Source organism: Thalia democratica, chromosome 5, assembly GCF_965202585.1.
Source record: "Thalia democratica chromosome 5, ktThaDemo2.hap1.1, whole genome shotgun sequence".
Lineage (NCBI taxonomy): Eukaryota > Metazoa > Chordata > Thaliacea > Salpida > Salpidae > Thalia > Thalia democratica.
Genome location: NC_139169.1, coordinates 18,142,998 through 18,155,545, shown reverse-complemented (window position 1 = coordinate 18,155,545; position 12,548 = coordinate 18,142,998).

The window sequence follows — 12,548 nt, the reverse complement described above, 5'->3', positions numbered from 1 at the left end:
TAACAGCGAACAAAAAAACGAATATCTTTCTTAAAAAAACCAACCTACATACAAAAGATCTTAGTTTCAATATTTTGATATCCATGCAAGCAACATTAACAATTTACTTTTATTTTAGTTATGCAAAATTAATAAATCATCGACTTAAATTAATGCCTAAATCAGAAAACAAATGACAAACAAGGTTAAAAAATTGTACGTTTAACTTAAGAGTTAATTTTTATTGTGACCGTAAACGAATTAGAACATAAACTATTGCAAGTGTTCATATATATTCAAAAAAGCAATTGAAAATAAAATGGAGCCGTAATAAATTGAAATGTTATAACAACTATGGTAAAGGCCTAAAAATTTATAGAAATTAAATGATAATAAATTTAAGATTGAAATTAAAATTTTAATAAAAAATTTTCTAAATTTCACTGAGGATTACACTTTTACCAATAAAAAAAGTAAATTTAAATTAACTTTTTTTGGATAAATAAAACGAACTACAATTGCAAAAGACGTCTTTTTTATGCAAACAGATCAAAATTGCACGAGGGGACTAAATTGCACGAAGATAAAAATGCAACAGTAACCTTCGTAAAACTTCCTAGAATAAGCAAATCTTCTGAAAGTTTCGAGGTATTTCGCCCTCATTTGTTTCCTAACCCTGTAACCTTCGTAAAATCCCCTAGTAGGAGATTTCTTTTTCTCCCATTCTCGTGTGTCGCTTCTTTTCTTAATTTTATAAAAAACACAAGTTGTAGACATCAACAGAAAAAAGCAGCTTAGTTTGTGCTTCCAACTGTTGTTTATAGTGATTATATAATAATTTTCGTCATTTTTTGATACCAAAATTACTATAAAACATAACAAACAAAATGTTTTTAACTTATAAAAATTATGTGATTAAAAATAAAAACATAACAGCTATTACTTTTATGGCAAGATTTTATATAAATTGTGCCCATATTAATTTAAACACATAAATCAAAGCTTTATTTTGATTTAATAGTAACAATGTAAGACATAACACAAGTATAGTGGAATTTATAAAGTAATGGTTCGTAATTAAATTTGATTGTTAGAATTGTATTTTTATGTACTTTTGTTTAAATCACTATTTTTTGTTCGCTGAGGACTAAATATCGAAAACAGACCAGAAAAATTTTAAGATAAGCAGAAACATTTAAAGATTTTGAAAATATACTTTTGTATATTGATAAAATACAAGATGAAAAAAAAAACTGTTGACGTACTTAGAAGATATATAAAACTAATAAAATATAATTTTGCTGCAATTAGATTATGACAAATCAAAATAAAAAAACTGAACCCTTAAAAAATGAAAAAAACTTAAAAAGTTTTAAAATAACATCAATTTATTTTTGCGTTAAATTTTGTTTTGCTTTTCCTTTTTTAGTTTAAGAATAACAGAAAATATCAATTAAAATAGGGTAGAATAATATTTTAGAAGTAATATTTTGTTTCTTTATGCTTATTTAACTTGTATACATTTACAAAACCCTAAATTTTGTAGTGAAAATATTTTTTAAATCTATTAAATTTTTAGAAAATAAGATTTTAAATCATCTTTTTGAAACTATAAACACTATTTTTTTCAATGCACTGTAATATAATTAGTTTTATTTTATTTAGCTTTATGTTTTTTTTTCTTTTATTATTGCATCATATAAAAATGCTATTTCAGCATTATAATTTTCTAGTTCTGACTTTTATCCTTAATGCAATAATTTAATTAAGGTATGTTGGAGATAAATGCGATCTAAAACATTCAAAACACCGAGGGAAAGGGAAAACCATACTTTATGAGACCGAAGTAGAAAAAGAGAAAAAACCCAAATTCTATTTATTTTATTAGTTGTTTTGTTACATCACATTGTTTGTAGTCGTTCTATTGGTATTTATTTTCCTTAACATCCTTTTTTAAACACAAAGCGCATAGCCTGTTTCTGTAAATAGCTGACAGGTTATTATTTTCAAAAATGAGTAGGTAGTCAAACAATTAAACATGTTATTTTATTTATTAAAAACGTTTTTTAGATAATGATAGACATTTTATTACTTTTACTAGAATAAAAGTGTTTTAGTCAGGGCTAACTTCAGACTATAAAAGTTATTTGTATTTAAAAAACACTTTCTATGTAACTAAAACCAAACAAAATTAATAATTGAATAAAACTAAAACTGCAGCCGGCGATAGTTTTAATCCTTTAAGTTTAGCAGTTATTGGTAACACCTTTTCAGAGTCTTTACCTGTTTTCAGTGGAGTGCCTCAAGGAGGGGTAATTGGCCAACTTTTATTTATAATTTATATCAATGATATAGCTTTAGAAGTAGATGTTGATAGCAACATAAATCTCTTTGCAGACGATACAAAAATTTTTTGCCATTCTAACACAATTCTACAAAAATCTTTAGATAAAATTTGTAATTGGCTAAAAGAAAGAAAACTAGTTTTTAATCCTAGTAAATGTCAGGTTCTAAACATTCAAAAAAATACATCTAGTATCACTTCTGAATTTAGAATAAACAACATAAGGTTACCTTCAACTAAATTGTTTAAAGATCTGGGAATTTTTATTGCTGAAAACCTAAAATGGAACCATCATATCAATTACGTTTATCAAATTGCATCAACTATTTCGTTTCAAGTTTTAAAGAGTTTTAAATCTACAGATATAAACATTCTAAAAAAAATTTATCTCGTTTACATTCGTCCTAAGTTAGAATACAACACACCAATATGGTCTCCATACTTGAAGAAAGATATTAACCATTTTGAATCCATTCAAAGAAAATATACAAGAACAGTCTTCAACCGTTGCAACAATTCATACACATCTCATTTTGATAGACTCTCAAAACTTCGTATTAAGTCTTTAGAGTATAGAAGGATTGAGTTTGACTTAATTACTTTTTTCAAACTAATTAATAGTGAAACTACAAATAATTTACAGTCTATTTTTGAACCTCATAAATGTACTTATTTAATGAGAGGTAACAACAGAAAATTTACATGCAGACATAATTTCAATAATAATGTTTGGCATAATTCTTTTTTTATCGTTCAGTTGAATTATGGAACAAGCTTCCAGACGAATTAGTTTCTTGTTAAAAAGTTTAGCATTTTCGCTTAAGGTTAAAAAAGTTTGATTTAAATAAATACTTCGTCAGCAAAATTCATAAGTATTTTTTTTCCTTCATTTACCACTGGTTGTATTTGTCTAATTTGGTTTAACCTATAGCTTTATTTTATTAGCGGCGCCTTTCCTCTGTGTATAACAAAACCTGTTCCTTAATACATAGTTAATTGGCCTGTTAAAGTGCTTGGGGTCTTTTGTTTTTAAATTTTGTTTATAGTCAGTGTTCTCAACATTTATCAGCTACTACAAAAGTCCAACAAAAGCTGAGTTATCTGAGTATTAAAGATTTGAAAGTAAATATGAAGCAGGCTCTCCTAACGAAAGTGAAACACGTTGTTCAAATAAAAGCGGTTATAGTTATACGAATAAAAGTAAAACAACTTGTATGGATAAAATTTAAACCAGTTACTCAAATGGCGGCTGAACCAGTTGTTCAAAAACTGTGAAGCCAATTGTTCGAATGAAAGTGAAACCATTTTTGGAGTGAAACCATTTGTTCGGGTGAAGTTGAAGTAGGATATTGTTGTTCTCTTTTCGGAAGCACCGGAATTATAAAATTTATGTTATAATTTTAGTGTTTTTATGTTAATTTTAAATTTTAATTAGTAAAACTCAGTTTTTTTTTTTTTTAATTTTTAATGTACAATTTTGGTTTATTTTTGTCTTTTTGTTGTATGTCTTTCTGTATAAGTGGCCTAGGTTTTGATGCCTGGGTCCTTCGTATGACAATAAACTTACAACAATAAAAAACTAAAACTGCAGCCAGCGTTAGTTTTAATACTTGAAGTTTAGCACTTTGGGACCTGTTTATTTCCGACCTTTGAACTGGAAATATGAATAATTTTTATCCTTTATTGATCAAATTTATATTAAACGCTAATTATTTATTAAATATGAACATATATATGCACAATTATTTTACTTTTCTACGCTTATCTTTTACATTATAGTTTAGCAATAGAAATTTTTGCTAACTCAAACAAAAGTTTTTAATTTGAACTACTTAAGAACCTTTAATACTTTAAATATAATATTGTGATAAAAATACCAATTTTATATGTAGAATCAGAAAATTTTGGCGTAAAATTTTGAAAATATTTTAACATAAAGTGAGTACGACCTAAATCAAGCAGTTGTAAATATTGTTTCTTAACGTCAAGAGCGCCTGACCTAGAAATGATAAAGTTAAAAACAGTTTTAACTTTTTAACGATAGATTTAATAGATTTTCATATATATTGACTTTGTTTTGGAAAATAATTAGGAAAAAATCACGAATAAAATGATTAGTAGTTCCATGGCAAGTATGGTATATAATAGAAATGACATACTTAACACAAGCCCTAGTCTTTTTATTATGTTTTAATAACTTATAACATAACGAAATAAAGTGTCTGCAGTGAACTCTGTAGCTAGAATCACATCTTTAATATAGAAAACTTATTTAAATTAGTTGTATTGAAACCAGTGGGTGTTGGTGACCAAACATCAAAAGATTAATTTACTCTAGAACATTAAAGTTTAAGGCTTAATCTTAGTGTTACTTTATTATTGGGATTTGACATAGTTATAACTTTACCCTAGACTAAGTATAACTAGATATCAATATATACTACTATAAATAGCCAGGACAAAAATTAAGTGGGTTTCTCTATTAAACGAACTTCAATGAGTACAAAATCAATTGTTAGAACTACAAGAAATATTAAATATGTAAATTGTATAATGAAATACTGTATATTAACCACTATAAAAAGCTAAATAATATTTTAAGAAATTCTCAAAATTAAATGCAAAACAAAAGGTTAAAAGCTTCAAAAACTATATAAGTATGTCACTCATGTGAAAACTGCTTTATATTATAAACTGTAAAAAGTGCTTTAAGTAAATCACTTGTTGATATCAAAGGAGCTATAAAATGTACAGTAAGAGATTTTCAAAACTTTCTTTATGTAACAATATTTAAATCTAAGAAATACAATTATAAATATATATACTAAAACTTATAAAACAACTCAATACCAATATTCAAGTGTCAATCTTGTAAAAATTCTCTGCAGCATTCTGTCAGCACAGTTCAATCTGTCGTATCACCTTATCAGCTTGTGACAAAAAACATTAAATGAATCGTTGCATCATGCAGTTTTGATAATACGCCTTAAAAGAGAAATGCACTCTCATTCTCTTTATTCTCTTTCTCACTTTTTGTTTCATCATACTTTGCCCGGGCAAGAATTATAAGTGCTCTTAATGAATCTTAATTTTCTTTTAAAAACAAAACGGTTTTCAAGTAAAACTTAGAACAGCTTTACAGTTTTTTCAAACATCTTGTTTTATTGTATATATATATTATAAGCATAAAGAAAATAACTAAATAATTAAAGTATAGTTTGGATTGGAACGGGTCACTTTTGCACGAGGGGACACTTTTGCACTAGGGTCACTTATGCACGAAGGGTCACTTTTGCACGAGGGGACACTATTGCACGGCGAATCTATTGCACGAGCGTCACTTTAGCACGAGGGGACACTTTTGCACGGTGTCACTTTTGCACGCAGCGTCACTTTTGCACGAGGGGACACTTTTGCACGGCGACTCTTTTGCACGAGCGTCACTTTTGCACGAAGGGACACTTTTGCAGAATTTGCATAAATTCAAGTATTTGTGGATTTTTTATTTAAAATCTACTGTTATTGTCAAAATTAATAGATATTTTATTTAAAAACTAAAAGTTTTGTTAATATGACATTTAATACTTTTGGTTGATAATTAAAAGTAACATATTAATAATTTTGTATTAGCGAACAACTATTTTACTGAATAAATTTTAAGAATAAATAATTATTTGTTCAACTTAGATTCTTTTTATTTATATTGATAATAGTTTGGTATGATTTTAAACTAAATGCTTTTTTAGCTTAAAACCAATTAACTAATTAAAATCTAGAACTTTTAAGGTAAAAATTTTTTTATTAATTTCTACAAAACATTTGTATTTGTCTTTTAGTTTCAGTAAACATACTAAAGTTTGTTGATAAAATTTGAATAATTTGTTTTGAGTTTAAACATAAATTGCTTGGTAAAATATGACCCTCAGAAACAATTGGCATGCCGTTTACTTTAAAAAATTCAAATAAAAAAAAGAAATTGGTGCTAATTTATAATAAAAAAAACCTCCTTGTCAGTAAACTGCTGCCTAATTAATGTTTATTTTATTTACTATTCGCTATTGTATTTATTATTTATTTAAAATTTTATTAAACAACTGTGGCTCGCAAACAGCCTTTTAAGTGAATTTGGTTGTTCCTCATAAAATGTCGCTGACCCTGCTCTGTATAGACAAGAGAGTGATAAATAACTACTGCACTTGTCTTTTCTTTATAAATATTAAATAGAAAAGTAAAATCAAACTTTAATAACAGATAAAAATATGCAGACAAAACAGTAACCGCCATTAGATAATTAAATTGAAAAGTTCTTATCAAACATACTGGATCTTTTTGCCGGTTTTTTGTATAAATAGATTTATTACGTTACGAATTAAATTATTTGCAGCTTTAATTTAAAAATCTTATTTTCTATAAAGTATTTTTCACCAATTTTTTAGTTTTATTGTATTGATTTTATGATATTTTTTCATTGTTAAATAATAAGATTATCAATATAAACAAATCCAATTTAGCGATTATTTCTAGTGTAAGTTTGCAACGATGATGGCTATAATTAAAAAATGTAGAACAAAAATTAGCAACCCGCCAACATCTAGAATATTTAAACAGGATCAGCTTAAAAGAAGTATAACTGCGGCCCGCAGGCTTGTAAACCTGGCCCTCTAAACCAAATTTTCAACCTAATTGTAAAAGTTGTGAATGTTCAAATAAAGAGAAAAAAAACAAGCTTAAGTAAAACTTGTAAGAAATTTAAAGTTTGTATTAATTATAAAAAAGAATAGTCACCTAAAATTATTAATTGTCGCTGAATAATTGAGTAATTTTCGTGAATGCAGCTTAAACGCTTTAGATTATACACAAATTAATTTTTTAACACCTGGCTCGCCGACTAAAATCGTTGCCCACCCCTTGTATACAGCATAGTTAACATTGTCGCAATTTGTACTATTAATATGAATCATTACGTTCCTTTTCAAGAATTTACTGTTTTATTATATAATAACTTACTTTCTATAGATAGAGTTTTCAAGCTATATATTAAAATTAACAAAAAAAAAAAACTTAATATACAGAAAATAAGTTATTTTAAAATAACATAGTAAATTCTTGAATAGCAAGCTATATACTAAAATTAACAAAAAAATGTTAACTACTAATTGAAAGGTAAATATACTTAACTATACACTAGAGTTTTACATAAGCTTATATTTTTAAGCGCCAAGAGTAATAAAAACAATAGCAGTTAAGACATAACTAAAAATTACTCAATTTAGAAAGGTTTATCAATCTATCTTAAAACTTTGGAAACTCTTGTGCACTTAATTCTTTATACTATTTTTATAATAATCTGGGCATTTTTCAGCTTGGAGTTTAAAAGACTATAAAAAATTACTTTTTTATAGTAAATTCGATGGCTAGTTTATTTTTTACTAGGATTATTTACACATACTTAGATACAACTAAAAATGTAATTTTTTTTTTAATTTTATATAGAAAAAACAAACGAAACGAAAAAAAAACAAAGTAAAGAAAAATACACATAGTAAATCAAAATAATATGTGTAGAATATAGTAATAAAATAAAACTTAACGTGTTCATTTTAACTATTGAATTTATATTTTGTTAAAAATAAATTTTTTTATCAAGATAAAAGTTATTTGTATAGATCAGGGTTTCCCAAAGTGGGCGAAGTGATATATACTTAGGGGGCCATGAGCAGCAAAGGGGTAAGAGGGGGGGCCATGAGCAGTAAAGGAGCCACAGGGGGGCCATGCGGCCATAACTTGAAATTTACACTAGATATTCTTGAGTTGCAGATGAAGAGCAAAAAAAAAAGGTCTTATGTGTACTTTATCGTAGTTTATGAGTAATCTATATGTTGAAGGGGGACCATTACTTTACTTTTTTAAACTCTTTAAAGGGGACCATAAGCAAAAAAGTTTGGGAAACCCTGGTATAGATAAAGCCTATTAAAACAAAAGTAGTTGAGTTTTACACTAACAACTTTATTAAAAACTAGAAAAATATTGTGAATCAATCACTTAAGTTTGTATATAGTTAACAAAGATATTATACTTGTTAAAACTGTACAAGCTTTTGTTTAGAGGTAGAAAAATTTAAACTCTTTTATTATCTACATGGAACTAAAAATATTATTAGATGACATATAACTAGTAGATTCTTTTAACATAAGCAGAAATTATAAAGTTTCAGAGCAAGAAAAAATTATAGAGTTGTAAAATGAGAACTGGTCATTAAGTGTTTGAACAAGCAAAATCAGTCAATTTTAAAGGTAAACTCGGACCTCTTCTCCATTCATCTTTTTCAATGTCGTATATCTCAACTTCATCTGTTAGAGTTTCGTAATCTATATTACCTCCAATCACATACAAACTTGAATTTACAACGCAGCATCCAAAAATATAGCGTGGAATATTCATTGAAGCAACAAAACTAAACTGATTGGTTTCGCTTGAATAAACTTCAACAGAAGCTAAAAATGAGTCTTTTTTATCGCCACCAACAACAAAGAGTTTTTTGTCGTAAGCAACAGTGCTATGTCCAGATCGTTCAGTTAGGAGCCTCAAATTGCTTGTTTTCCATTTGTTTTTTGTAATATCGAATGTTTCTATTGTTTCCAGCCATGTATATGTGTCATTTGAGATTTTAACTCCGCCAATAGCCCATACTTTTCCTTGAAAATAAGTCAGAGTAAATTCGTGTCTTTTAGTGTTCATACTAGAAACTTCAGTCCATTCACCAGTTTCAAAACTGTAGACTTCGCATTTGTCTAAATCTTCAGAAGAGTTTTGATATCCTCCTCCGACAAAAACACATTCTGCTAAAGAACACATTCCAAAGCTTAGCCGTTTGTTGTGCATGAAAGGAAACGTTTTTGCAGCTAATTCATCGCTGAGAGAAACAGTCTCATTTTCAGCTGAATCAACATATTTTGATCCATTATATCCGCCTATCAAATACATTTGATCTCCTTTTATAATGGATTGATGTTCACTTCTACGTGTACCCATAGTTTTAAAATGATTCCATTTACCAATGCTTGTTTCCATTTTCGAAACACAGTTTTCGTGATTTTTTTCATCATTTTTTCCTCCGCTAATGTATATATAACTTTCAATTTCATTGGTTTCTGCACCTAGAAAATAAAAAGATAAGTATACAACAGTTAATCTAGTCTTTATAACGTTATTAAAATAAAAAGAAGACATCGTTAATAGTAAACAAAGCAAGGTTTGATTTGCCGTAAAATAAACTACATATTAGTAAAAAATCAGGCAAAATATTTTTGTATAAAAATGAAATCTGTGTCTACTGAGAGCTTTGGTTTTATGATTAAAGCTTTAAATTGTAATAAAAGAACTAAGTACAAAATACATAAATAAAGTGTTATTTAGTTGTAAAACGTGTAGTAATAATAAAAAAAAAAAAAAAAGTACCTTTAGTTGAATAGCAGTTTGTTTTTTGAACATCATTAATGTTATTATTTTGCTTTTCGCTTGCATTTCTTGATGACCATTTAATATTAGTTTTTATTCGTTTTGTAGTTTTTAAATCAGCCAACAGATCGTTATTTTCGGACTTCAAATTTTTGTAATCTTTTTTCAAGCACTCCGCTTTGTTCTGAGCCTGTCTGAGCGAATTTTCCAAAATTTCAAGGTATTTAGTTATTTTTTTGTTGTTTTCTTGCAACGCTTTGTTTTCAACTTCTAGTTCGACAGACTTCTTCAATATTAAATCACTCATTTTTTCATCGTTTACGTGTAGTTCTTTCATATTGTTTTCAACTTTATTTAAAAACCCTTCATAAAGTAGATTTTTATTTAAACATATGTTCATGTTGTAATCTATAGCTTTCTCATTTCCACTAAAAACTTCATTTACTTTTTCATTATGAATATCTTCAAAAAATTAGAATTTTAAAGCTAAAATAAAAACAATTACTACAACAAAATAAATTTAAGAATTCTATGTTAAGAATTATTTCTACTTGACACAACTCAAAATTAATTTCTTTTTTAACGTTTTAAAACAAAAAATGCTGATCTATAGGACATGCTAATTAAAAAAGAATTTTATTTTTAAAACTGATAAACGACTGTTTCCAGATTTTGTTTAATTAAGTTGCAATCAGTTAAGAATAGTTAAGATATTTTAAAGTAACTTAGGCTAAATTTTGGTTAAAAGAGTATTCAAAGTCTAAAATTTTTTGTTAAATTAATGTAAAAATTTGTTTTATAATAAGTCATAATAGTATATATAAGACACAAAGAAAGATATATTTATGTTACATACAGGGTTATGCGAATAAGTTTATTTTTAATTTATTATTATCTTCATTTAAAGCTTTATCAACAATTATAAAATTTTAAGAAAATTATCAATTTTATTAGTAAAAGTGTTTGAAACTGTAGATTTTAAGTGCTTTAAAGTTTTTTTTGAGCTTATGTATTATCAGTCGTTATTTTGTAAAGAATTTAATGATAATATCGTTTTATATAGACCTTAAAACTTTAATACTTTCAGACTTATTCATCTACACTTTATTATAAATTGAAGATCTGTCTGGATCCTGATTCTATTTAAAACTATAAGTTCAAAATATAAGATTGAGTTATTTATACATTAGCAAAAAAACAAACCTTTACTAATTATTGCTTCAATATTGTTGATAGCATCTTCACAAGTATTTGCATCAATTTCATTTTCATTAACCTTTGACTTTTCCTCATCAAAAATTTCTTCTTTTTCATTAAACAATCTTCTTATGTCAGCAACCAACCCACCATTTGTTATTTGTAGCTTACTGATTTTTTCATGCAAGTTTTTAATTTCTTTCTGGAAACCTCTAAAGAACACCTTACACGACCTGTAGCCTTTACAGTTGGTTTTGTAAGTTTCCTTTAGACTGGTATTTTCTTTATCTAACTTCTTAATGATTCTTACCATGGTCATCCTTTTGTTTTCTTCATACTAAACAACTTTATCAAAGAAGCTCAAAGTATCATTTGAACAATCACTGTAGTCAAGTTCTTTATTCACATTAAAGTGAACTTTAACTATCGTTTCTTCCTGTAATTCTTGTCTACAAATTGGACATGTCTTATTCTCACCTTTTATTACGTTTGATATGCAGCCTTTGTGAAAGGTATGACCACACGGTGTGACAGATACTTCTGTGTCTACTTTGAATAATCTATCCAAGCATATACAACATTCGTACTCCATTATTACTTTTAATCTTAATATTTTAAAACTTTAAAATCTGTTTAAAATAATTATTAAATACTTTCAAGTTTACTTTTTAAGTTTTAATAATACTAAAATGAAAAAAACCTATAAAAATGTTAACGATTTTATTTAAAAAATATAAAACAAAATAATTTTGTTAAATTTCATAACAAAACTCTCAATATCATATTTTAAGTCAAAACCTTAAGTCTAGTCTAGTTTGCTTCATAGCTTAAAGCTGTACTTTTCTTTGAAGTAATGTAAAAAAATGGCTAGTTTTTAAAAAATACTTTAGAATATGCTTATTTCTCAAGGTGTTTAATAGTAAAATGCTCTGCAAGATGGTTGTAATACTAAGATGCATAAAATGTATTTTATTGTGCAAAGAAGTTAAAATAACTTTTATTTTTCTTATTTTTCTATAAAAATTTAGTCAGAACAAATATTTAAAATGTACTTAGCTAGTGATATATATATTAAGCCAGTGATCTTCAAGCTAATCAGAATCTGTGTACACAAAACTGCAAAACATAAATTGGGTCCCCAATAAACTATTTTAAAAAGCGCCGCTAGTGGTAGGAGTACGTAAACACTTTTATTATTATATTTCTTTTTAAAAGATACTTTTGAAGCTTTATGTTAATGAGATATGTTTTCATGGAACCCACTAGCGGCGCTAATATATCATTACTAAGTTTATATTTACATGAAAAACTTTTGATAACACTATCTGAAATTTAATATTTCATCTTAGTTTTAAAGAACCTTTTTATTTAGTTTACCTTATTTTTACAGTGATATCTTAGTTATATGGCTTTGTCTTAAATACTTATTAATTGAGCACATATCCGCAATCACTACAAAATTCCCAGTACAGTATTCTAAAAAAAGTTTAATAATATTAAATACATACTTAAACTAATTCTTTACATTTTACTTTGTGAGTATTATCTTATTACAAACTATATTCAACAA